At 44.3% G+C, this 27,806-nt stretch overlaps 1 pseudogene; it reads left to right on the plus strand.

Annotated features, from left to right (window-relative positions):
* LOC100512969 overlaps positions 1-27,025 on the plus strand; it is a 32,900-nt pseudogene extending 5,875 nt beyond the window's left edge.

The raw sequence follows: 27,806 nt of genomic DNA on the forward strand, positions 1-27,806 counted from the left end.
ATAAATTAGAGCCATGGCCTAAAGTTAGATTCATTGGCCCCAAAGCCTCTCTTTCCACCCCCACCTTGCTAAGAAGATGGGAGACATGGCTAAACAGCTTCCAACTTCCTATCTTGCTTTTCTCTCTCCAGAATCCACCGTCCCTGCAATCAGCACCTTAGGAATACAGGCTCCAGAGCTACACTCCCCAAGTTCAAATCCTGGCTTCACCACTTACTAGCTGTGTAACCTTGGGCAAATTAATTACCTGCCCTCCTTCTCACTCCCCTCAACTGTAATGTCAATAATAACAGTACCTACCTTGTGAAGCTGACTGGATTAAATTAGCTAACACCAGTAGTGAGTGCTTAAAACAGAATCTGGAATGTGGTGAGAAATAGAGTTGTTGTTATTTGTTATTGTTACCATTACCCAAAATAGATCATGAGATTGGTCACAAAGGAAGAGAAAAGGGACGATAAAGCACGGGGGGGGGGGATGCTCCAAAATATTAAAACTAGAGGCCTCTGGGGAAGGTAGAATTATAGGTACTGCTATTTCTGCCTCAGGAACAAAGGAATTGATAAACGACTCACTCAACTTCAGGAAACTGAAACCATCAGATAGAATCAGGACTCAAACCTTAGTTATTTTGATTCCACATATTGTGATCTCCAATCAAATACTAACCTTTCCCCACAATAACTTAAAGATGTATAAAGTGAAAATATAGGTACCATATTTATTGAAAAAAAAAATGTGTGAATAGACCTGTGCAGTTTAAACCCATGTCATTCAAGAGTCAACTGTATACAGAGAGAGTGAAAGAGAGATTTTAAGGAACTGGATTACACAATGGCAGAGGCTGGCAGACCCAAGGAAGAGCTATATTGTAACTCAAATATAAAGACAGTCTAGAGAGAAAATTCCCTCTTCTTTTGGAGCCATCAGCCTATTTTTCCTTAAAGTCTTCAACTGATTGTACAAGTCCCACCACATTATAGAGGATACTCTGCTTTACTGAAAAGCTACTGATTTAAATGTTAATCTCATCTAAAAAGATACCTCCACAGAAACACCCAGACTGGCTTTTAACCAAATAAATATATGGGTACAATCCAGCTGATGCATAAAATGAACCATCACAGGGAGTAATGCCAATACTTCCCACAGGAGCTTGGGATAAGAAACGAAAGGGATCAGGATAGGAAAGTCTTCTGTAAGCTGCAATATCACCTAAATAGGGGGGTTACTACTCTTGAAAAATGCCACAAGTCACTTTTTTATTATTATTATTATGGTGCACCAAAGCAGGAAAAGGCAAAAGAGGCTCAATCCTGGGGAGACCTCCTACCATTCACACACATTTGCTTTCTCTTCCTCCCATCCTAGATGGGCAAAGTGTTCTAGACTCCCAACAAATATACTTAACCATCCCAAGCAGTAATAAGGGAGACGTTTTTAGTTTTAAGCTGAAACTAAAGCCTTAAAAAATTACATGAGCCTGAATCTTGATAGAATACTGTTGAAGACAGAATCCAGTCACAAAACAGAGTCACAGAGATAGTCCTTGAAAAGATGCATTTTCCAAGCTTCTGTTTCCCTTCCCATATAATAGGAGCAACGCTGAGCCCTGCCCAGCTCACTCAATAGTCACTGAGACTCAGTGGAACCATGGAGCTGACTGGACTCTAACTTGTAACATTTCCAAATACCAGAGATTTTCTTTAAATCATCTGAGAAGATATACACTGATAACAACAGCAAACCATAAACTTTTCCTTATCCTACAGGAGGTCTAACACTAGGTGCCACAGAGAAAGGACTGAGAGATAAAACTATGGGCTTCATACTAAAAACAGAGGTTATCTGATATGCATGCTACCACCCTCCCTCTCACACTCATGGCAGACATATATAATTGATCACAGAGCTCCCTCAGAGTTGTAAAAACCAATGTGGTGGTCAAGGTAGAGGAGAGAGGGGTGGGGAAATTACTAGAATAGGGAGTGAGCTCAGAGAGGGAACTTCAGTCAAGATTCACATAATTCCAAGCCATCAGTCTGTTGGCCCAGAAGAGACACTCATATTTCTTGGTCCAGGGACAGAAATATTCCCCAAATATGATCTATTCTAAGCCTGGGGTTGGAAGATAAAGAGCCCCAGGTCCTGCCTTTTTAAACTCTTTCTGGGCCAAGGATATCGTTCAATCAGTCCCCAGACAGTAAAGTTACAGTGACACAGGGGCAGGGTTACAGGTCATGGTTACTCTACCACCACCATCACTAGTGAAAGCAACCACTGATGTATTAGCTATCTGTTGCTGTGTAACAAATTATCTCAAAATCTAGCAGCTCAAAACAGCAAATATTTATTATCTCACACAGTTTTTGCAAGTCAGGAATCCAGGTACAAGCTAAAACAGAATGGTCATGACAGGATCTTCCATGGGTGGCAGTCAAATATCAGCTGGGGTTACAGTCATCTGAAGCTTTGGTTGAGGCAGGAGAATCTGCTCCCTAGGCAGCTCACTCACATAGCTCTTGACAGGGGGTCTCAGTTCCTCACCAAACAGATCCTTTCATGTAGCTACTTGAGTATCTCCACAACGTAGCAGCTGGCTCCCCCCAGGGTGAGCAATCTAAGAACAGCAAGAAAGAATCTTGATGTGTTTCATGACCAAAAGTTTGGAAGTCACACAGGGTAGGGGAATTAGGCTGTATCTAGTGGAGGGACAAGTGTCAAAGAATTTTTTTTATTTTATTTTCCCACTGTACAGCAAGGGGATCAAGTTATCCTTACATGTATACATTACAATTACATTTTTCCCCCACCCTTTGTTCTGTTGCAACATGAGTATCTAGACATAGTTCTCAGTGCTACTCAGCAGGATCTCCTTGTAAATCTATTCTAAGTTGTGTCTGATAAGTCCAAGCTCCCGATCCCTCCCACTCCCTCCCCCTCCCAGCAGGCAGCCACAAGTCTTTTCTCCAAGTCCATGAGTTTCTTTTCTGTGGAAAGGTTCATGTGTGCTGGATATTAGATTCCAGTTAAAAGTGATATCATATGGTATTTGTCTTTGTCTTTCTGGCTCATTTCACTCAGTATGAGATTCTCTAGTTCCATCCATGTTGCTGCAATGGCATTATGTCATTCTTTTTTATGGATGAGTAGTATTCCATTGTGTATATATACCACATCTTCTGAATCCAATCATCTGTTGATGGACATTTGGGTTGTTTCCATGTCCTGGCTATTGTGAATAGTGCTGCAATGAACATGCGGGTGCATGTGTCTCTTTTAAGTAGAGTTTAGTTTAGATATAGCCCAAGAGTGGGATTGTGGGGTCATATGGAAGTTCCTTTTTTTTTTTAAATTTTTTTATTTTCCCACTGTACAGCAAGGGGGTCAGGTTATCCTTACATGTATACATTACAATTACATTTTTTCCCCCACCCTTTGTTCTGTTGCAACATGAGTATCTAGACAAAGTTCTCAATGCTATTCAGCAGGATCTCCTTGTAAATCTATTCTAAGTTGTGTCTGATAAGTCCAAGCTCCCGATCCCTCCCACTCCCTCCCCCTCCCATCAGGCAGCCACAAGTCTTTTCTCCAAGTCCCATATGGAAGTTCTATGTATAGATTTCTAAGGTTCTCCATAGTGGCTGTACCAGTTTACATTCCCACCAACAGTGTAGGAGGGTTCCCTTTTCACCACACCCCCTCCAGCACTTGTTATTTGTGGATTTATTAATGATGGCCATTCTGACTGGTGGGAGGTGGTATCGCATGGTAGTTTTGATTTGCATTTCTCTTATAATCAACGATGTTGAACATTTTTTTCATGTCTTTGCCGGCCATCTGTATATCTTCCTTGAAGAAATGTCTATTCAGGTCTTTTGCCCATTTTTCCATTGATAGATTGGCTTTTTTGCTGTTGGGTTGTATAAGTTGCTTATATATTCTAGAGATTAAGCCCTTGTCGGTTGCATCATTTGGAACTATTTTCTCCCATTCTGAAAGTTGTCTTTTTGTTTTCTTTTTGGTTTCCTTTGCTGTGCAAAAGCTTGTCAGTTTGATTAGGTCCCATGGGTTTATTTTTACTCTAATTTCTATTGCTTTGGGAGAGTGACCTTAGAAAATATTCATGATGTTGGTGTCAGAGAGTGTTTTGCCTATGTTTTCTTCTAGGACTTTTATGGTGTCCTGTCGTATATTTAAGTCTTTCAGCCATTTTGAGTTTATTTTTGTTCATGGTGTGAGGGTGTGTTCTAGTTTTATTGCTTTGCATTCAGCTGTCCAATCTATTTTGAAATCACCTAAGCTACCACCCAAAATGCCCGTGGTAGTTTAGAACAGCAGAGTTGGGACTGGGGGTGCTGTGTTAGCTCTACCTCAGTTCATGTTTCTGTGTTCTAGACTTTATGCATCAACTTAACAAGTTCAACAATACAAAATATGCTTAGTTTATGACTGAAAGTAGATGGATGCTACATTGTAAGTACTCAAGCCGGAAGAAACCTTCCAGATTATTGACTCACCTTCCTCATTTTACAGAAGGGAAAAATAAGAACCATAGGCAAGCAATGACTTTCCCAGGACAACCCAGTGAATCAGTGGCCCAGCCCTACCCAACGGCCTGATACCCTGACTCCTGGACAGAACTATTCCCAACATGCCATCCAGGGCTCTCTGTAACGGGGCTTTTCTCAAAATCAGGCTAAGATATCCTAAGAAGAAAATGAGGTCTGGAGACAGTGACGTCAGGGAGGATGGAAACTAAATGAATTTCAGGGATTCTCAGGAACTGTTTAGACCCTAGGGCCCTTTTGGCCAAGAGTGAGGCTGGCCAGAAGGAAAGAAAATGGAAATGAGCTCCCAGCTGCCTCATTCCCCCCTCTCCGTAGTCAAGGCAGTAATCACTCCATGTCCACTGAGAACACTGATCAGAAACCCCTGCCATGTGAACAGTCCTTCTTGGCAACTCAGGAACACAGGGATCAGCTTAAGCCAAGGGCATAAAATGATCAAAAAACAAACCAAAGTAGCTAAGAGAGTTTTTTTAAGTTTTATAGAAGTTAAAAGGTTGTGATAATTTCTGCTATACAAAAAAGTGATCCAGTCATACACATATCCATTCTAACAGAATATTTTATATTACATTTTCTAGAATGACTGGCCATCAGGACCTGCCGTATAGCACAGGGAATGCTATTTAATATTCTGTGATAATCTATATGGGAAAAGAATCTGAAAAATAATGTATAACCAAATAACAACCTTGTAAATCCATTATACTTGAGTAAAACTCTAAAAAATAATCACATTGAGAAAAAAATGGGAAAAAAATGTTTTCCAGATCACTTAAGATACATTGTATGCATCTTTATGTTTCCTAACTGTGACATAACAGCACTTTATAGTTTTTGATTACATAAGCTATACAGTAGATTTTCTTTTCCCAAATCTTCTGTCACATTCCTAAGAAGTCTGGAATAGGGACAGCAGAGGAAGCCATTCCTGTTGTTGCTATAGAGAGATGAAATAATATGGCAGAGAAGCACCTGCTCTGGGGTCAGACTGCCTCTAACAAGTACCAGCTATGACTTTGGGAAGGTCATTCACCTTCTCTACACCTCAGCGTCTGTCTTTATGGGTAAAACAAAAATGATCATAGTTGCTGCCTCATGAGATTGTTGGGAGCAATGAACAAGTCAGCATTTGGAAAGCACAACAGGGCCCCGTGCATTGTGGGAACTTGGTGTTTTCAGTATTTAGTATTCAGTGTTGCTAGATGCTTCAGTGCCGTGTTGCCTCTTAGCCACTAGGGCCCAGGTATTACAGCTCAGTGTCCTGCCCAGGACCACACAGTAACTTGGCCAACTTTCCAAAGTCAGGAAGTTGGACTAAAAGCTCTCTGAGATCCCATTCAAGTAATTATTCTCTGTGCCTCAAAAGGTGGGGAATAAAGCAGAAACAGTTATCCAAAGTCAGTCATGTTTTATCCCATGAACTTCAAAAGGACCTAGAGAGGGAGACTGCATTGCTTCATATAACCACAAAATGGTCAAGTTTAAGCCCCAACAACCCTAGGAGATTGTTATCCCCCTTTATAAACAAGGGAAATGAGACACACAGAGGCTATTCTGTGACACAACTAGGAAGCAGCAGGGCCAGCTTCAGACCTGGACATTCTGGCTCCACAGTCTGCTGTGGTTAACCGCCTCACTGCATCCTAAGTGACAGCTTTCCTGGGATGACACTGGTTGGGATCCTGGACGAGAAGTAATGCTGGATAGACTCTACTGGCAGCAAAGTGCTGATTCTCCACTATATATTTGGCCATCTGCACTCCTTCACCAGTCCTTTTGAGTGAAGTCTGTGTTTTGTGTTCCAAGCACAGGGTTGGGTGACATAGGCATTAAAGAACTGGAATAGCCACATTTTATGTGTGTGTGTGTATATATATATGTACATAAACTTTTCATGCACTTATATGTATGACTGCCCATTCTTCCCTGAATCTGCCATGCACATGTTTTTGTGCCTTTGCCATGCTCTTCCTTGTGCCTGTAACACGCTCTGCTCGCATCTCCATTTGGAGAATGTCAACTCCTTCTTTGAGGTCCTGCTCACATCGTCTCTTCTACGAAGCCTTCTCTGATTTCCCCAGGCAGAGATGCTCTGTCCTTTATAACTCCTCCAACTTTGCACTTTCCAAAGTTGTAGCCCTTATCAGTTTATACATAGCTCACCACAGTAACACATGTGTCTTCTCTCTATAACCTTTCAATAACGTGCAGCCCAAGGGCAGGAAATGAGTTTTGTTCAACCTCAAACCTGCTGTGCCCAGGGTAGTGTTGGTTCGTGGTAGAGACTTGATGGGCATGAACCAACCGATTAGATGGAACTCTTCAAAGAGTTCCTGAAGTTCAGTATGACATTTTTCCCCAGAGCTTGTGGTTTTCAGGCCAGAGAATGACTTTCTCATCATGTCTGTTGCAAACAGCTCTATAAGAGTTTGACTTCCTGGAATTTTTCCTACATTTTCCTTGTTTGTATCACAGTTGCTTCCTGTTTGTTCACCCCCTCATAATCCCTTCCTTCATCCCCATCAAATAGTTACAGGCTGTTTCCTCTTCACCCCTGCTTGTCAGACAGTTCTGACTTGAACTGACATCCTCTTATTAAACAGGGCCTACGGGCAGCCAGTCTGGTTTGGGACAGTAGGGGCCAAATCATGGGCTTTGAATCCGACCATGGGTTCCCTAGATGAACCTACTACCCCACTTCGCTGAAGTGGCTGCCTCATCTGTAAAATAGGATCGCCCATTCCTTCCTCCATCAGCTTTTGTGAGGATTCAGCCAACTGTAAGTGTGTGAAGTGCCAGCACATAGTAAGCACTCGATAAATGCTCTGGTAACTTTCCCTTTCCCTGTGCAGGCAAGATCTGCTTTTCATAGTAATGCAACTCATTACCCATGAAACAGGGATAAGAATATGTACTCATGTGGTTATGAGAAGCAAAATACCCAGAAGCTACCTGGTTGTGGCTAGACACGTCCCTTTCCAGCCTGCTCCCTTGACACCATGTAGTTAAGCAGAAACCCACAATGTAAATCTTCCTTCCCTGTGGTTCAAACCATATCACATTGCACCATTCGTTACGCATAAGCCCACTGGATGAACCAAGACAGAGGGAAAGTGAGGAGCCCTCTCTGGGGAGGTGGGCAGGATGGGCTTCAGGGGCAGAGACCGACAGCAGAGACGAGGGGCAGTGCAAGAAGCATCCCGCCCCCATCAGACCTCCAGACTGAGGGAGGAGGAGGATAAGAAGAGGAACTTGGGACTCAGCCTGTCTGAGCAAAGTCAATATAGGACAAGCAGGGGGCTTTGATTCAGAAAACTAAAGTTAATTTTGGTACTGCCATTAACTGGTCGGCCTTGGGCAAATTTCTGAGCCCCTTTCTTTCCTCTGTAAAATGAGTTGGATAACCCCAGCTTGTGCAGTATCAGAGTTGTGCACAAAGATCACATGAAGCAACCCATGTAGATACATGGTTTAAAGCACAACATGGTGAACCAGTGGGGAAAGATCTTTTAATAATCTTGTAGCCTGTTTTTAATCTCCAAACCTTGGGACCTCCTGCCAGCCCACTTTGCCAAGAATTCCTTCAGATACCATCTCAAGTGCTTTTGCCCAAATCCAAAACTCTAGGAGGCTTTGGTAAGAAGATTGGTACCCAGGGAAATCTCTCATGCTCATTTAGGAGAGTTTGATGCTCAGCCATCTTTGCTGTTCCCTATGAAAAGGATGAACATATAAGGATAGAGAAAGGAAAGATAGTGGAAAAATAAGTTAACAATTATCATTTAATTTACACCTTCACCATGAGGCTAATCAGTTGTATTTTCTTATTTGGAAGTGGGCTCTTGACAGGTGGGGACATGAATAAATGAAATTGTATTTGAATATCCACATATGTTGCATACAGAACCTTGGACTCACGCCCAGGCAATTCTTTCATGTGCTGCCATGCAAGAGGAGGTCTCATTTGAAAACTAACAACTGATATTCCTTCTCTTCCAAGTGTAAACAGAACCCTGATCCAAGAATTTACCACTGTACCTCTTTGGTGGGCATTAGCCAGTGCTGAATAATTTATCATGACTGATGGCCACACAACGTTAGACATTTCTTTCTGTCCCCAAAACCTTGTAATAAGAATAGACGCTCAAGAAAGGAAATCCATAATTATGGGCTGTACACTTTACTAACTTGTGTTGATTCTCCCAACAATACTGTAAGTAAGTATCTTTATGCCCATTTTACAGATAAGAATGGTGGTAAAGTTATCACTGAAGTGACCTTGGGTAGCAATGATGGCAGAACCCACTTTGGGACTAAAGTCTGTAATCACAACGCAAAACATATTTTTTTTTTTTTGAGCGTCCATCATGCAAGAAAGTACTTTGCCAAGTACTAGGGATAGAATGATGAACAAATAGGTTTGGTCATTGCCCTTGCACAGCTCACAGCTTCGAAGTGAAAACAGCTTCATTGAACTTAGGATCATTTCTGAATGTTCCCAGAGGAAGTTATATATAACTGAGTCTTAAAGGATGGGTAGGAGAAAGCAAAGGGGAGAAGCAGATGTTAGAGGAGAGAGTCTTCCACGCAGAGAGAGCAGAGAAGGGAATGTTCAAGGCAAAAGAGAAGAATCTGGAGAGGCAGACCTGGGTGGTGGGGAGCCGGCAGGATGGGTCAGGAGTTCACTTTTTCCCAAGGGCACTAGGGCCTCTGAAGGTCTTCCATGGGGGAAAAAACTGAATCGTGTCCCTTGCCTTGCTCCTCCACTCTCTCCCATCCTCCTGGCTGCAGCCTGCAAGGTCATGGGATGACTCATTGCAAGGTGGTCAGTGGTCCGGGACAGGGATGCTGGTGACTGGGATGCAGGCTATGGCAGCGGAGATGGAGGAGAGAGGATGGACTGAGGGATCCTGGGGAGGCAGCCAGACTCTGAAGCCCCAGCCCAGAGTAGCCGCCTAGTGCGGGCGCCAGATCCAGAATGTTATGAAGATGAGAATGAAGATAAAGAAAAGGGACCTGAGGGACTAATAAGCAGGAGTGTTGGTTTGAATTATGTTCTTTGCCAACGTGTCCTCTTTTCTTTTCTTGTTCCTTCTTTTCCCCCTCAATCATATGCATGCAGATATAAACTAAAGTATTCTCTTTTAAAAGTTTATATGGGATCATAACCCTGTTTTATATATGGGAAAAGGCTGACTCCCGGTGGGTTTTCTGTATTTTCATATTGCCGTAATTCAAACAATGTGATGAATCAACTCGCTGTAATTTCCGAAGCTGGGCCCAGAGAAGCTGAATTTTATGGGGACTTTATTGAGCTGTGCCCTGGGGCTGGGTGGCAGTCTTTAGGGGGGAAAGGTATTTCTGGCTGGATGGAGGAGGGAACTACTGTTAACAGAGTGTTTCCCATGTCTCAGGCCATCTACCCCTCAGGAAAGCCACAAGAATGCTGTCTCATGTCAGAGGAAAGCTGAGGGGCTGAGTGACTTGCCCGTGGACACCCAGCTGCTAAGCAGAGGCCTCGGCTAACTCCCAATTTGGGTTCCTTACTTGACAGCACATGCCTCCCAGGAACAGGAGACACCACCCAGTGGACCTGGCTGGAAGGAGGTTAGGAGGCTTCCGAGATACTGTCTCTTGCTTTAATAGACTTGGTCAACCTGAGCAGGTCTCCTCACTGTGCCCTGGCCCCCCTGCCGGGGACAAAAGGGAGGAAGTAGGGGTGTCTCTCCTTCTAATTAATTTTTTCTTCTGACCCTAAATCTCCCAAAGGCAGCACACAGAGCCTCTGGCTTCTGGTCCTAACTTGAGGGCCACGACCCATTCCAGGGAGTTCATTCAACCAAGGAGCTGAGGAATTATCTGTTCTGTCTTAAGAGTCTCTTACAAACCTGAGCAGATAAACAAGAATATTCACATCTGAGACCCTCCAAGCCACTGAGAGATCTGATCTGCCCACTCTGGAGTGGTTAGCACTACTAGCCCATTTATGCAATAGAAAACTGAGACCTGAGAAATAGGAGCACATTACCCAAGGTATTTAGTAACACCATCAGGTTGTGAATCTCAATTTCAAGTCTAAAAGTAGCCAGCATGATCTGCAGCAGCAGCAGGTTCCAAAATGTGTTTGGCTGTCAGCTTCCGGCTCTCCACTTGACCCCTGTCTCTCACTCTGGAAAATGGACATCTATCGGCATTTCCCCAGAGTGAAAGCAGCTGCTCCCCTGTGAATCTGAGTCCTCATCCCTAAGATGTGCCATGAGTGAACCCTTTAAGGAATTAACAAGCTCACATATGGCGCAGGGTAGACTGGGAGCCTGGACTAAGGAGTCATAAAAAATTTTTAAGAGAACGTTATGGGAGCGAGCCCTCTGGCAGAGTGAGCAGTGGGGTAGAGGGTAGCAGTGGAGACCTGAGCAGATCCGGAGGTGGGAGGTCAGCTCTGATGAAGGAAGAGGACCCAGAAAAGAGCATATCTTCCACAGGAGAGCAGTGAGCACAGAGCCAAGGATCAAGGGCCAAAGAACCTTGCCTCAGGATGCTTATCTGTGCACCAAAGAATCTGCATTTATGAAAATGATCTATGAAAATGAGAAAGGTCAGGGAATTCCCATTGTGGCTCAGTGGGTTATGAAACTGATTAGTATCCATGTGGATGAGGGTTCGAGCCCTGGCCTCGCTCAGTGGGTTAAGGCTCTGGTGTTGCCATGAACTGTGGGATAGGTCACAGAGGCAGCTCGGATCTGGTGTAGCTATGGCTATGGTGTAGGCCAGCAGGTGCAGCTCCAATTTGACCCCTGGCCTGGGAACGTCTATATGCCACAGGTACATCCATAGAAAGAAAAGAAGAAGAAGAAGAAAATGAGAAAGAGAAGAGGACGGGAGGAAAGAAGAAAGGACTGGTTCAGAGAGGATGGTCCATGGAGCCGTCACATCCCTCCCTCTAACCTGTGCCCTACAATGAGGATACAAGGATGCATCCTCATGCTCTAAACCAACCATGCACACTCAGTACTTGTGCATATGCTATTCCTGCCAAGGGGAATGGTCTGTCCTCTCTTCTCTGCCTGGGAAGTTCATAATCTGTCAGTACTCAGGTCACATCACCTCCTCCATGAAGCCTTCCCCTGACTCCTCTCCCAACTCTGCCCACTCTCAGATACAGGCACGCACACCTCTTGAGTTTCACAGCATTGTACATACCCCAAGGACAGCATTTGTCACGTTGGTTTTATTGTATCAGGACTATATTAGTAACATAAACTTTCTGTTTAAGGAATTCATATTTTTTGCCAGATAGTGTTACAGACATTTTAGAAGTTATTTCACTTAAACTTCATCCCTATGCCATAAACTAGGTATGATTTTCCCAACTTTAAAAATGAAGAAACTAAGATCCCATGAGGTCCGGGATCTTCCTACGCTGTATCCTTGGGCCAAGGACAGTGCCTGTACGTGGAGCAGGGTCTGATTCAGCTTCCAGACTACTCACCTCAAACAAAGAAGCAATAATAGGCAATGGGAAGTAATAAATGAATGTCACCATCGAGTGAAGGGGCTTATGTTGTGAAGCCTGGATTTAAACAAGCATTTTATTTTGCTGCAACCATCCCAGAACACCCTGTGCAAGGACAAGAGCTGGCCATGAGGACCACATGATTTAACCACAGGGACATGAAGGGCCAGGCAGGTAGGGGCCGGTCCAGGTCACAGAGCTGTCTTTGGCCCCTGCCCAGCAGTATTTCTCCACTTCTGGTGGGCAACTCTTTCCAAACCCCTCCTTTCCAGAGCTCAGCACTGGCGACAGGCCTGTTTTCCATCCCTGCTGCAGAAGCTTTTCTGTGCCTGTCCTTTGAGACAGAAGGAGCACCAAAACCTCTGTATTTCTTGGTTGCTTTCTCCCAATTAAGCAAAGAAGCCAACCGAAGACTCCACGAGTCAAACTAATTGCATCTTAGCAGGCTCTGTTTCTGCCAGCATTAGCCTGGAGCCAGGTTTTACAGGCCACTTAGCCCCACACCCACGGTTTATGATGGAAACCCTGACAAAGCTATACTGATAAGGCTGCAGAGGGCCCAGGAGACCAGAAAACCTAGTAATTTTCCAGGGTCTAAACCCAGCTTCCACTCCGAGGTGCCTCGGCAGCTGAGACTCTGAAGTGTCAGCCAAGAGGGTGCTGGCAGAGAGCTGTTTGTTTCCACTCCAGTGCACTCCGGAAATTCGGTGTGATACCTTGCTGGGATTTTTAATGGCAAGTTTCTCCTTCAGCATCACCTGGTATGCAATTAGTTTTCCTTTCTTTGGATTTGCCCAGTCATTTGTTCACTGTTCATTCATTCATCAAATTTAAACTCTTCCATCAGGGCGTAGGTAGTCTGTGCACTGCACAACTCTAGGGGGAGCCATTCACCTGAGCCCTCAGCTCATAGATTACCCTCTAGTAGATCATCGCAGACAAAGGAGGATAAAAATAAAACTGAATATGAAAATACCAAAGAAGGAGGAATATTCAAAATAAGGTAGCTGGTTCATATAGCAATTCCCTAGCCCTTACAGCAATTCCAACTTGCCTTTCTAAAACAGAAAAATCAGAAATCTCATTCCCTTGTTTAAAACAGGGTTTCTCAACCTTGGCATTAATGATACTTTTATCTGGATAACTCTTTGCTGTGGGAGAGTGTCCTGTACATTACAGAATACTTTGTAGCATAACCAGCCTCTACCCACTAGATGCCAATAGCAAATTCCTCCTCACAGCTGTGACAATCAAAACTGTCCCCAGATACTGCCAAAGGTCCAGGATGGGGAGCAGGAGGGAAGGGGGCAAACTGTCTCCAAGTGAGAACCACTGGCTTGAAATAACCACTTCTCCCCATTTCCCTGTCCATTGTCTTGTACTGCCCACAAAATGAAGTCTGACATTTAGATTTTCATTCAAGATCCTCGGGATAGGACCCTGCTTACCTATGCAGTCCCATCACTTGCCACTCCTCCACACATGCCACCCCATACATCCCCTGCAGGCAGACTTTAATGATTCCACCTCCCACCCTGCCTGGCTTACTCCCTGGCCTCCAAGGCTCAGCGTGCGTCCCCTAAATTGTGAAGCCATGCCCTCCCCCAAGCAGGTGGATTCATCCCCCACAAGATCCTTGACACCAGGGCACTGTCTATCACAATGTTTAGATTAGTGGGAATATCATTTCTAATGAAACTATTGGTTTCTATGTCTGTCAAGTACTTGGGGGAAATAATTATGTATGCCCAGTACTTGGTAAAGTTTTATTTATCAATTGCAAACAAATTATCTGAATTTAATTATTTATCAATTGCTCTATATATTCAAGTTCAATGAAGAATTAAAAAGTAAAATAAGGAAACAACCCAATTGAAAAATGGGCAGAAGACCTAAATAGACATTTCTCCAAAGAAGATATATGGATGGCCAAGACGCATGTGAAAAAATGCTCAGCATCACTAATTATTAGAGAAATGCAAGTCAAAACTACATTGAGGTACCACCTCACACCAGTCAGAAAGGATACCATTAATAGGTCTACAAAAAACAAAAGCTGGAGAGGAGGTGAAGAAAAGAAAACACTTCTACACTGTTGATGGGAATGTAAATTGGTACAAGCACTATGGAAAACCGCATGTAAATACCTCAGAAAACTAAATATAGAACTACCATATGACCCAGCAATCCCACTCCTGGGCATATATCCAGACAAAACTTTCATTCAAAAAGATACATATACCTCAATGTTCATCACAATAGCCAAGACATGGAAACAACCTAAATGTCTATCTACAGATGAATGGATTAAGAAGATGTGGTACATATATACAATGAAATACTACTCAGCCATAAAAAAGAAAAAATAATGCCGTTTGTGGTAATATGGATGCAACTAGAGATTCTCATACTAAATAAAGTAACTCAGAAAGATAAATACCATATGTATCACTCATATATGTAATCTAAAACATGGCACAGATGAACCTATGTACAGGAAAGAAACAGACTCACAGACACGGAGAGCAGATTTGTGGTTGTTAAAGTGGAGGGGGGAGTGGGATGGACTGGAAGTTTGGGGTTAGTAGATGCAAGCTATTACATTGAGAATGGATAAGCAATGGGGTCCTGCTGTACAGAACAGGAAACTAAATTCAATCTCTTGTGATAGAACGTGATGGAAGATAATCTAAGAAAATAGTGTGTGTGTACATACATATATATATATATACATAGTATGTATATTGTATATAACAGTATATATATATATATATATATATATATATATATATATATATATTTGAACAGCAGGAATTGACAGAACATTATAAATCAACTATAATAATAAAAAAAAATTTTTAATAATAAAGAAAACCCACACCTTCCACTAGCATGCCCTGTGGAATTATCTGGAACTTTTGACCAGAGAGACAGTGTTCTCGACACCATGGTCAGCTGACCAGCCACCTGCTCTTGGACAAGTCAGTGCATCTCTGGTTTACCTCAATCTCCTCACATGTGAAAAAATGTCTCTCTCAATAGTTTGCGGCATTACTGAGTTCCTACGCAAAAGCACTTAGTAAACTGCATTCACTGCAGGAATTTGAAAAGTTATTATGACTTTTTAATAATACAACCCTTGAAGACATAAATGTTGAACTGAAATAAATATATTTGTAGGATCCCTCATTCCCAATATGGAGGCTTGGCTGTATCCCAAATGTGAAGGGATTTTTATTTATTTGGGGTTTTTTTCCTCCCTGAAAAAATAAGCCTTTTCATTTAATAATTCCTACCCTACCTAGACGCTGAATATTCCAGTTCAGAGATGTTTTATTTCTTCCTGGGCGAGAATTCAAAGCATTCCTTTGATTTCCTTGAAGCAGGCCACACCCATAACTGGAGGACATTTTTTTAATAGACATGCAACCTCTAGAATCTGGAATTTTTTAGATAGTGCAGAATGATAATAATTAGGATAGAAAACTTAAGAAGGGGATCTGCTTCTAAAATGTATTCTTTATTTCAAAGACAAAAAAAATGCATTAGGTTTAAGGAAATGTAGTTGAAAGAAATTCCTTAATAATTTAGTACTGTCATGGGTTGAACTGTGTCCCTCACAGAGGCCCCACCTAACCCCCTGTATCTGTGATTATGACCTTATTTGGAAATGGGGTCTTGGTAGATGTAACCAAATTCAGATGAGGTCATACTGGATTGGGCTTGGTCCTGATCTGATAGGACTAGAATCCTTAAAGGGAAGAGACACAGACATAGGAGAACATCACTTGAAGATGGAGGCAGAGACCGGCCTGATGCAGCTGCAGGTCAAGGAACAGGAAGGGTTGCAGGGAGCCACCAGAAGCTGGGGGAAAAGCATGGAACAGATTTACCCTCAGCACCTCTAGAGGAACCAACCCAACCAAAACCTGGATTTCAGACTTCTAGCTGCTGGAACTGTGAGAGAATAGATTTCTGTGGCTTTAAGCCCCCCATTTTGGGGGGCATTGTTATAGCAGTCCTAGGAAACAAGCACAAGCAGCCTGGCCAAAACCATGAAACTCTGGCCCTTCCATGAAGTCTTTTTTAACCCCATCTGAGCTGCTCCATCACGACATGATGATACCCAGATAGAGAATTAGGACAGAGTTATTCTCTCCACCACAGGGAAAGTACTGAGAGGGTAGAGGCCACTTTTAATCCATCCTGTGTCTTCAGCACTGATGATCATGCAAACACAGAGCAAACACTCAGCCAGCGTGGGATGTTCTGAACAAAACAAGTCCTGATGAGGTCCATGGAGTTCCAGGCCAAGGCAGGGAGGGTCAGGAGAATAACCATTTTTCTGCAGTTAACAGGGAGACAACTATCAAAATGCATGTCCTAAATGAGAGTTATGGAATCTAGCACACAGAGTCAGGCTGGGGCTGGTGACTGGCAGGCCAGGAGCTAAAGGAGCAGGAATGGTGATGACTTAGGTTGGAATCTGGAAACCAGAAGATGCTTCGATTACCCTCCTCTGGGGTGTATAAACGTGGACACATCTGGGGAGTAGAGGGGCAATTATTTAGTTTCTGGCTGTTCAATATCCAATCCCCAGTGGTACTGGGGAGGCATCTCCCATGATACCTGCTATTGGTGGACACCGTGCCCCACTCTTCACTCCCCCACCAGAAGATAGGAGATAGGCCACCGTGACGTGGTGGAACCCAGAGCACATCCATGTGAACTTAGCCACCTGTGAGGCTTCTGAGACAGTGATGCAGAGAGGGAGGGATAGGTAGGTTTCTTCATGGTAGGCTCTGCTGGATCCAGCTGTGCAGTCACAGTGACAGGAAGGCATGGGGACATAACTCCCATCCCCCGAGACTGCGGGCTTTGCAGGCAGGTCGTGCACCTAGAGCAGTTCCGCTGCTCCCTTCCTCCATTCCTCACTGATTTTTCTTCACAAGAGGAGAAAAAGTCAGCTGCTTCTATGATAGGTATTTGGTAAGTCTGGGAAAAGGAATTCTACATGCTCAATGAAGCTCCAACCTCCTCCCCATTTTCTAAACTTGTCCGCCTACAGGAACCCATAGTTTTTGCTTCTCCATGCCTTACGTTTCCTGCGGCAAGTTGTAGCCCTAGGCTAAGGCCTGTGGTGGGCCTGCTGTGCCAATGACTAGGAGGGAGTCAAAATTCAGGGGTGAAATATAAGCAAATGCACTTGGCCTCAGATCCAAAGCCACATTCCTCAATCAGCTTCATCAACAATAAATGTGATGTTTTAATATGTGATTACTGTATCCCAGTGGGCTTTAAACTCAAAACAGCAAGAAGAAGGTCATTATTGGGCCCAGGGAACTCATAGGGGGAATTGCAAAAATTTATGGCATCATCAGTGATTGACAGTTGAAGGGCAATGTTGATTTTGAATAAAAAGAAGTAGGTGGTATTTCCAAAAACCTGCTGTTCTGGATTTGTTCCTTACTGAAGTAAATCATTAATATCTGACACTTCGTACGCAGTGACTGATTTTTTTTTCCTATAATTGTAAGCAGCTCTTTGCAGAAATCATCCTCAGCAGGAAGTCCCTTTTCTTGTCACTTTATATTGGAACTAATATTTAAACCAGGCACCCCTACACTTTACTCATCTCCGGCCCAAGCACACCTTTCAAATCTTTTAATTACACAATTACCTTGCCTAACTTGTTGATTCTTACCATAGATCAAAGAGGTGGAAATGAGAAATAAGTAATTAACAGATGATCAGACCTCTTCCCTAGCTTCCCCTTCTGTAATCTTGTGACCAAACTGTGAACAAGGTTAACATCTAGAGGAAAATCACAAGAAGTTGATGAGCCTGCAGGCAGTAGGGGATGGTGATGACCTTGAACCCCCATCTCGATGATTAACTGAGGCGACTTCCCTTCTTCCCTTTAAAACTTTCATGGGCGAGCAGAATCTTCAGAAGTGGTTTTGGGGGACACGGAATCCATTATCTCCCCCACACTGCCAGCATTCTGATGAAAAGCAATGTTCCTTTTATACTAACATTTGTCTCCCTCTTGAGTATTGATTTTCCCAGCAGCGAGCAGCCGAACTTGATTTAGTAACATTAAAAGTATCAGAAAAAGATAAGAAGACGTTTGCTTTCAGCTGGCAAAAACAGCAGTATCCTTGATCGGTCTCAAGACAATACCCAAACTCCAAACTGGTCTGCACCACAACTTAGCCACAAAGACTTTCATCATCTTTCCATTCAGGTGGCAAAATGTTAGTCCACTATATTAATAGCATCATTTGATTAGGACCAGAATGTAGGAAATAGTAAGTATGTTTTTGGTAAAATGCATGCAAGCCAAGGGATGAGAGAGAAATCCCACAAAAAACGGGCTACCTGACTTCTGTGAATTCCATGGGTACCAGTGGTTGAAGGCCTGTGGGAACAGTCTCCCCAAAGTGAATGTCAAGCTGTAGTACCTTGCACTTCCTACCACTTAAAAAGAAACAATAATTGGTGGGCCTCTGAATTCTGGAGACAATGTAACACTCCATTCCTGCTGCCACTTTAACCATCTGGGAAATAAACTACCAGCTTTGAATGCAGTAGGCTATAGGAGGAGGCTCTCTGCCTAGTCCAGGCTGTAATGCAGTAAGTTCTTAGACTTATGAGCTAGAAGATCCAACACTGCTTAGGGTGTCTGTGCCAGAGCAGAATGCTATATGGCACGGGCAGCAAGTCTCAGTATGAGGTTCATGGTAAAGAGCTCTGAGGTCTAACAACAAATCCAGGCAAACGACTATGCTCCTCTTAAAAAAAAACATGGGACGGATTGTTAGTGGGCCCCACTGGAGACCAAAGGACTGAAAATGGGACGTGAAATAAGCACCCACACCTAGCTGAGCTCTGTGGACAGGGTGTTATACAATTCACCCAGCCATAAAGTGCATGACTGGCAGGAGTTCCTGTAGTGGCTCAGTGGTAACGAACCAAACTAGTATCCACGAAGAAGCAAGTTTGATCCCTCGCTCAGTGGGTTAAGGATCTGGCGTTGCCATGAGCTGTAGTGTAGATCCCAGGCAAGGCTCAGATCCCACATTGCTGTGGCTGTGGTGTAGGTGGGAAGCTATAGCTCCAAGTTGACCCCTAGCCTGGGAATCTCCTTGGGTGAGGCCCTAAAAAGCAAAACAAAACAAAACAAAAACAAAAAAGTACATGAGTGGCATCATCCCATCAGAAGAAGAAAACAGTGTGCATGAGACATGGCACCAGGTTCCACAGTTTCTTAAGGCACCAGGAAATGGCAGGAGCAGGACACTTCCACGGCCAGAACGCACTCTCGCGCCATAATCCATCTCTTCCATCACCCCTCGCTACAGCCTCCTGGGAAGATACTTCTGACAAGTGCACTGATAGAAGCACTGTAGTTTTTTGTAGCTCCACCCATGAACCACATAGAAGGGACATCTACCCAGGAAGCAAAACTCCAAGCAGTACCTTTCTTCCTTCATCTGCTTTGCAAGGAAGGGAGGGATGTGGGGGCAGAAAGGGAGGAAGAGAAAGGGGACAGAGGGAGGAGGAAGGAATGGTTTTAATGCCCACAGGCTTTGATTGTTTTATAATATGCACTTTGTCAGGTGCTACTGTACTCACAGAATGGGGTCCCAGAAATCCGCCACCACGCTAGCAGGGTAACAGCTCACAAGGCGGGCACCATCCTGCAGAAAGTGACAACTACTCAGAACAAGGGAACAACTTATGATGATGATGTTGCTGACAGAATAAAGTGTCCAGAACCCAGGGATTGAAGGAGGCTACACCCCTCACACCCACTCACAATCCTGCTTCCCACACCCACAAGTTTGGGACTTACTGGCTCAGTGATTTGGGAGGAAGTGACTCTTTGGGGAGAACTGTTTCCATGAGGTGACATAACAAAAGTGATGCTGAACTGGAACTTACTACGTCCATTTGGTCATTTCCGATTCCTTGTGCCCCGGAGCAAAGAGCCTGAAAAGAAGGCCAGTTACCACACTGGCCATGTTTGACCCTGACTGTCAAGGAAAAATAAGATCGTAGTGATAGGAACACAGGAGTGGTAAGACTGGAAGCTGGGGACCCCTGATTCTGCCACATCTAATAGCAAAGGTTAGTGGGAAATTTCTTCAGCCCGAAACCAAGGGCATATGTCCCTTAAAACTAAATATCTGGGCTACCAACCAGGGTGACCAGAAAAGCACTGGCTGAAGGCAAAAGCCATTGCAATGAAATAGTGAAGAAAAGTCGCAAATGTCAGTTATGCAGAAACAAGAACCAGAGCCTCTATCTGATATTTCCTTCCTTAACAGTGTCAAATATTCACATATTTTACTGAAGTTTCTTCTTTCCTCTCCACTTTCCCCACTACTTACTATATATGTGGGACATAGCGAACTTTTCAAATAGATTTCCAGAAAGAACTGGAGGCACCATCTGGATGAAATAGCCAGTAAGACTTTTGTTTTTGTTCCTTTGAGGAGAAGTTACTTTTTCAACAGTAACAAGGATTTGTGTGTGTGGGTGGGTGTGGGTGGGTGTGTGATATGTAACTATACATATATGTATATGATAATTGAATCATTTTACTATACACATGAAACTAACACAACACCATAAATCAACTATATTTCAATAAAAATTTTTAAAACAAAACAAAAAAAAGAATATGTTTAGAAAGAAAGGTTTGCGTAGAGATTGGGCAGCCAAAGAGGCAGCACACAGAGGGACATCTGTTCATTCTTACAGCAATGGCTCTTCTTATGTGGCAGGAAACCCCATGGGAAGAAGCAGCCTACACTCAGGAGGAAAGTCACAGTGGGTGGAGGGACTCCTCACTCTCTTCTGCTGCAGCACCCCGCAAAGTTGCTCAGATGAAGGAAGATTAGGGTTCATTCTCAGTTGCCATGCTGTCCAGCATCAGTGGTGAGGGTACCGAGGGATGGTACAACTTGGCTATTTTCCAGAACATGAATGGTTGTCTTTGGCTATTTGTCTCCTTGACAACTAAAGAGTTTCTTGAGTTCCCATTATGGCTCAGAAGTAGCAAACTTAACTAGTATCCATGGACATGCGGGTCCAACCCCTGGCCTCGCTCAGTGGGTTAAGGATCCAGTGTTGCCGTGAGCTGTGGTGTAGGTCACAGATGCGATTTGGATCCCAAGTTGCTGTGGCTGTGGCTGTGTCATAGGCCGGCAGCTGTAGCTCCAATTCAACCCCTAGCCTTGGAACTTCCATATGCTGCACATGCAGCCCTATTTTTTAAAAAAAAAGTTTCCTTGATTCCTGTCTTCTTCCCAAGGCTGGTCCTCTAGTGTCTACTGATGCTGGAGCCTCCAACCCCCTCTTGCGAAGATGCCAGAGTTAATATTCTGCTTGCAACTGAGAACCCTTGCTGATAGTAGAGTGGCTCTGAGCACATGGCCTAGCTAGGTTCACTTACAGAGTCCTGGATCAAACAGGTGACTCCAAGAAACTTTTAATAGAGAATAGTTGGCACTATGTTCTAGCATTACGTGAAAAGGTTCGTCCCTTCACATGCATGTAAGATCTCAGTTTATCCTCATAAGCAATTTAACCCTATGAAGTCAGTATTATTTCATGTCTACTTTAAAGATAAGAAAACTGTTGCATGGGGGGGGGGGAGTGTTAAGTAACTTTCCCAACTCACACAGCTAAAACACAGAAGACAAGAGGTCATATGTAAGTATGTGAGAAAGAAGGTGGGACCTGGCTCCTCCGAGCCTCCCAGCCTCATCTCTTAACCTCTCCACCTCATCCCAGCCCAGAGTCTGGCTGCACAGGGCTGCCTAGTGTCCCTGACACAGCCTCCCCTTCTCAAAGCCTGTTATTCCCTTCTTTGAACCTGTTTCTTTCTCTCCTGTCCAGGTGGTTATCTCCTACTCATCCTTTAGACATTAGCTTAGGTGAGGCTTTGGCTTCCCTGGTCCTTCAAGCCCACTGGGCCCTCCCTCTAGGGCCTTCCCCATCACTTCCCCAGACACTTCCCCGGATGTGTCTTCCCTATCTTCATGCCCCGAGTTAGGCGCTCTCTTCACCTCATGCTCCCAACTCCGTTCCTCAAACCACATGGTCCACTCTTGAGGTTATATATCAAATCCTCACTTCCTATGGTCAAGCTGATTTCTTGGCACATAGTAGATAATTAAGAATGGCCAAAGAAGGAGTTCCTGCTGTGGCATAGTGGGTTAGGGATCTGGCATTGTCTCTGCAGTGGCTTGAGTCACTGCAGAGGCATGGGTTCAATCCTTGGCCCAGTCCAGTGAGTTACAGATCCAGTGTTGCCACAGCTAGAGCATAGGTCATAGCTGTGGCTTGGATTCGATCCCGGTCCTGGGAACTTCCATATGCCATAGGTGCAGCCAAAAAAAAAAAAAAAAAAGAATGGCTAAATAAAAAGAAAAATTATAGCAGAAATACGAAAGAGTAAAACAACTTTTCACTGACATCACCAAGAATCAGAAAAATTAAAATTAAAATAAGATTATTCATCTCATTATTATTAACAACAATCATTATTATTCTCATTTCTGCCTACTTGACTGGTGGTGGGTAACCTGGTACAATCTTTCTGAAAAGTGATTTGACATTATACATTGATTGTCTTTTAAAAAATATCATACCCTTTGCTGAGTACTTAATTATTTCCTTAAGATAAGAAACTGAGCCAAGATTTATGGACAAAGATATTCACCTCAGCCTTTATTTTAGAATTTAAGGAAAAAAAAAGAGAGAGAGGAGCAATTTTCCAAAAACAGGTAAATGACAATGATATAAATTCAAATGATGGAATATTAATTCTGTGGAATTTTTAATGACATCATTGCTGCAACACAACACTAAATGAAACAAGAATTTAATAAGTACAATTGCATATACAGTAAACTCTTTGTTTACACATACAGAGTTCCCAGCTGGAGCTTAAGCAATATTTCCCCTTGGGACTGAGGCATGTCTAGAAATGATGGGTGGAATGATGGGACGAGTCCAGTGGAATTGTCCTGGGAGGGAAGTCAGCACCAGGAGGGAGGGGCCAAGCAGACAAGCTTAACAGAGACACGAGGCTCATGTATAGGCAGGGCGGGGCTGCTCTAAGGAAGGCAGGACGTCTATCACTCAGTTCCTGGGGGACTCAGAATATATCTAAGCCAAGAGAGAGAAGGTTTTGCTGTCTAAAGAGAGTGAACTACCCCAAAATTTAGTGGTTTAGAACAGAATGTACCATTTTCATCCATGGCTAACTGGGCCATTCTCTCTCAGGGTCTCTTCAGTGGCTGCAGTCCAATGGTGGTTTGGGCTGGAGTCACTGGAGGCTGGACTCTGGAAACCCAAGATGGCACATTCCCATGCCTGGCAGTTGGTGCTGACTGTGCCCTCAGATGGGACTGTCAACTGGAGCACCTACATGTGGACCCTCTCTCTGTAAGGCTTCTCATCACAGGTAGTTGGGTTCTGAGAAGAAGTAGCTGAGAATGAGCATTGCAAGAGACCCAGGTAGCAGTGGCAAGCCTTATTATGACCTAGTCTCAGAAGTCCCGGGACATGCTCTTGGATACATTCTGCTGCTAGGAAGTCACTAGGGCCAGCCCAGATTCAAAGGGTAGGGGACTGGACTCCAAGCTTGATGTGACAGGCAGCAGGTGCTTTCAGGGAGGGGAGTTGAGGGCAGCCATCTTTCAAGTCTCTTGACCACAGCTGTTTTCTTTACCATAGGAGTTCTGGCAGACATTGCTACACAGGGCCGAAAGCAGGGCTGTCTGCACCCCAAAGTTAGGCCAAAAGGGGCAGAGACTTCCACCTTTATAGGGATCTCAGCTTGGCTTTGGTTTCCTAGACTCTCTGGAGAGCTCAGCTGTGCTCTGTACCTGGAGGACAGCTCCAGGGCACCAGGAGGGACCAATATACATAGCAGCAGTAAGACTCACGACAGTGACCATTAGAAAAAGCTTCAGGAGTTCCCACTGTGGCACAGTGGGAACAAATCCAGTTAGTATCCATGAGGAAGTGGGTTCAATCCCTAACCTTGCTCAGTGGGCCGGGGAGCCGGTGTTGCTGTAAGCTGTGGTGTAGTTCACAGACACAGCTCAGATCCCACATTGCTGTGGCTGTGGTATAGGCCTGCAGCTACAGCTCCGATTCGACCCCTAGCCTGGGAACTTCCATATGCCATGTGTGCAGATGGAAAAAGAAAAAAAAAAAAAAAGAAGAAGAAAAAGCAAAAAAAAAAAGGAAAATCTTCAAAGGCAGGCCCCAGCAGCAAAAGCAAGGCACATTCAGGACATGGAGGCCTCCAGAGTGAATATCGGTGTAAGGACCACAATTCTGAAAGTGAAAACAGAGGAGTAGTTCCTAAGTTCATCTGAGGAATTCCTTAGAACTTCCTAGAAATAATTCAGGAGGCCTTTGCAAAAGAGGGTTGCAGGGGAGCCAGTAAAATACAAGCTATGTCAACTAAGATCATCTTATTTCTTTACGGCAGCTTAATATAAAGCAGGTTGTAAGATTTAAACATATGAACATGTTTCTGTGTGCACATACGTAAATGCACATGTACAAAGAAAAAAAAACTACTTGGAAGAAGTTACACCAAAATGTTAAAAATGTCTGCAATCTCTGATATCAGATTTCTTCGATGTTTTTATTTTTTTCATGATTTACTCCTTATCGGTGAAAATTTTTTCATTTTAAAATTTTTAAAAATTACTAAAGTATAGCTGATTACAGTGTTGTGCCAATTTTTGCTGTAAGGCATAGTGACCCTGTCATAAATATAACACATTCTTTTTCTCATACCATCTTCCATCACATTCCATCCTAAGACACTGGATGTAGTTCCCCGTGCTATACAATAGAACCTCATTGCCCATACATTCTGTCTTTGAGGTTCCTAACTCCTTTCTTTCCATCTTGTTCTATGTGTTCCCAATGTTCTATGACGAACCTGTTGCTTGTATAGCTGGGAATAAATACAAAAGCATACATGTATCTTTTACAATGGTGTTTGCTCAAACCAGGTCATGAGGGAAGGGAGTCACCCCGCACCTGAGCCCTGTCTGTGGACACAACAAACATAGCAGCCAACATTTACAACAGATTTGGCCTCCAGTATATTCCAGGGGAACAATGAGCATAGCAGATCAGGAGCTACCAGGTAAGGATGTCTGGACTGAGCCTAAGTGAACCCCTACCAGCTTGTAATTCCCCAGGTTATCCTGTCTGGGTCCCAGAAGTTGTGATTTGCTTACATGCATATCCAGAAGCATTTCATTCCCAGGCACATCAGGGGTATTTCATCACACTCAGCTCCTTCAACCTGGTTCCTCTGAGTCCTCTTTATTTAACCCCAAGACATCTTCCCTAACCTCCTGGAACTCTGAGAGCATCACTTCTGCCTCCAACTCGAGGGCAAGTTTCTCACTTTCCTGTTGTTCTCTCTGCCTGATTGTCCTATCCTCCACTCATTCTGGTCAATCGACAATAAAAATTTCCACACCTCTGAGGAGTGGGGGCGGGGGCACAGGGAGGTTGTAGAGAAAGCAAAGAGAAGGTAGGCCCATCCTAAGTCTGGCAGTCAGTGACAGAGCCAGGCACCCACCACCCAAATATACCAGGGCAACCCTGTGCTCCTAGAGCTCAAGTTGCAGAAGGAAGAAGAGGTGGACAAGACAATGGAACAGAAGATGAAGGAAGAGCAGGAAGTAAGGAAAAAAAGAGAAGATTGGAGAGAGCATGCCACTGGGGGAGACCAGGGAACAAATATTGACACTGCAGGAGAAGCTTTGAGCCCCACAGGAAGAAAAGCACCCAGTTTTCCTGCAGCTTGAGAAAGCTCTATGTGAAGAAAATCAAAGGCAAAAGGAGCAGAATGACCTGACCACTCTGACATCAGCTGTGCACCCAGGAGCTCACCTCCTCCGCATCCTGGGGACCACTGGAGGACACAATCACCCAGGCATCCTCATGCCCGCTGACAGAGCCAAGCAGATATTTGGACCCCAGATGCATATGACTTGCCACTACGTGGGCCCAGCTGTTGCTTCCACAGGAACCCCAGAACATGGACAATTCCAAGCAGCCCAGGCAGCACCTATGGAACTGTTCAGCTCCCACCTCACTATGGACCCATGCAGCCAACCCGTAGTCTCAGGCAACAGCTCAGAGCACAACAATAAAAATTTCCTGCAGCGGAGTGCCAATCTCAGCCACAGCTTTGTGCCCTGCATGGCCACTTTCAGCTCCTCCAGGTGGGGTTCCTCCAGCCTAGTAGAGCCCTGTCCTTGCAAAGCAGAGGGAAGATGCTAACAGTAGGCTGCTTCTCTGACTCATCCTCCCCATGCCCCATTCATCCCCAAGCTCTGCCCTGGACTCCCTGCCTCCCCCTAGCATCCTGCACGGATGCAACCAGCAGAAAATTCAAGCTGTGCAGCTACCAGCGAACCCAGCCTTTGGCTCACCATCCCCCAGCACAGCCAGAACCCAAGATTCTACAAATGAACATCAGTCTATGTCTTCAATCTCACCATCACCCCTGGCCATGGAAGAGGGTGCCCTTGTGTCCCTGCCCCAGGCCTGGGCAGGAGGAGGGTGCCCTGTGTGTCCTCCTCCAAGGCCTGGACCAGAATAAAGTCTTCTGCTCCTGGAAGAAAAAGGCCTCACCTCCTACAGAAAGCCTCCCCAGGCACTCCAGCCCTCTAGTCTCAAAATCCACCCATGCCCACGCTGGCTCCTACATGCAGTTCCTCCCTCACTGCACTGTCCTCACCCCATCATCATGGTCTCTAGTCCATTCTCCAAAGCCGTGCTGGGGTTCCATGAGGGTGAGGACCTCACCTGATTTATCTCCACGCGTCCAGCACCACACCTGTGTGCCCACTTCCTTCCACACACCTGTTCCTCCTGTCCCTAGAAGGCAAGGTGCCTAGGGTCAGGCTTACAGTAATAAGGCATGTGTGTTGATATAGGAGGTTTTCGCTATCTGGCAAAAGAGCAAATTATTAAGAAGTTACAACAAATCATGGACTGAAAAGTGGCCGTTGGAAGAGATCCTCCTAAGTTTCTCAGGAGGGGGAGAAGTTTGCTCGCAGCTTCCATACACCTTATTTAACTATCAACAATCCAATCAAATGAGGAAATAGGGACTCATAGAAGGAGAGCAATTGACCTGACTGCATATCACGTAAAGGCAGTGCTAGGACTGCCCGGCTTGAAGCCCAGGCCTTACCCTTTGGACTGTAGGAGGATGGAAAGTTAGCCCTGGGGCAGATCTGCAGGCTTTGGTAAAGTTAGAGTCTTCTGTCCTCAGAGAAGGAGGGAGGGAGAAGGCATTTCTTGTCCTGAAATGCCTGAGCTGGCATGTCTGCTCCTTCCTGCTTTTCATCATGGCCTGTTATGAATTGTGTCTTCCCCAAATGCATATTTTGAAGCCCTAACACCCAATGCGACTGTATGTGGAGATAGGTAGGCAAGTAAAATAGATGTGTTATTATCTCAAATTTTCAGATAAGGAAAGTGAACCTGGGAAGTTAGGTATTGGCTCAACTTCTTCCAAACACCACGCTGTACTTCCTGGAACTCACCTAGAGGGAGCAAGGCTGGTGTTTTGTTTTGTTTTGTTTGCTCTTTAGAGCTGCACCCGAGGCATATGGAAGTTCCCAGGCTAGGGGTCGAATCGGAGCTACAGC

Source organism: Sus scrofa, chromosome 6 (genome assembly GCF_000003025.6).
Source record: "Sus scrofa isolate TJ Tabasco breed Duroc chromosome 6, Sscrofa11.1, whole genome shotgun sequence".
NCBI lineage: Eukaryota > Metazoa > Chordata > Mammalia > Artiodactyla > Suidae > Sus > Sus scrofa.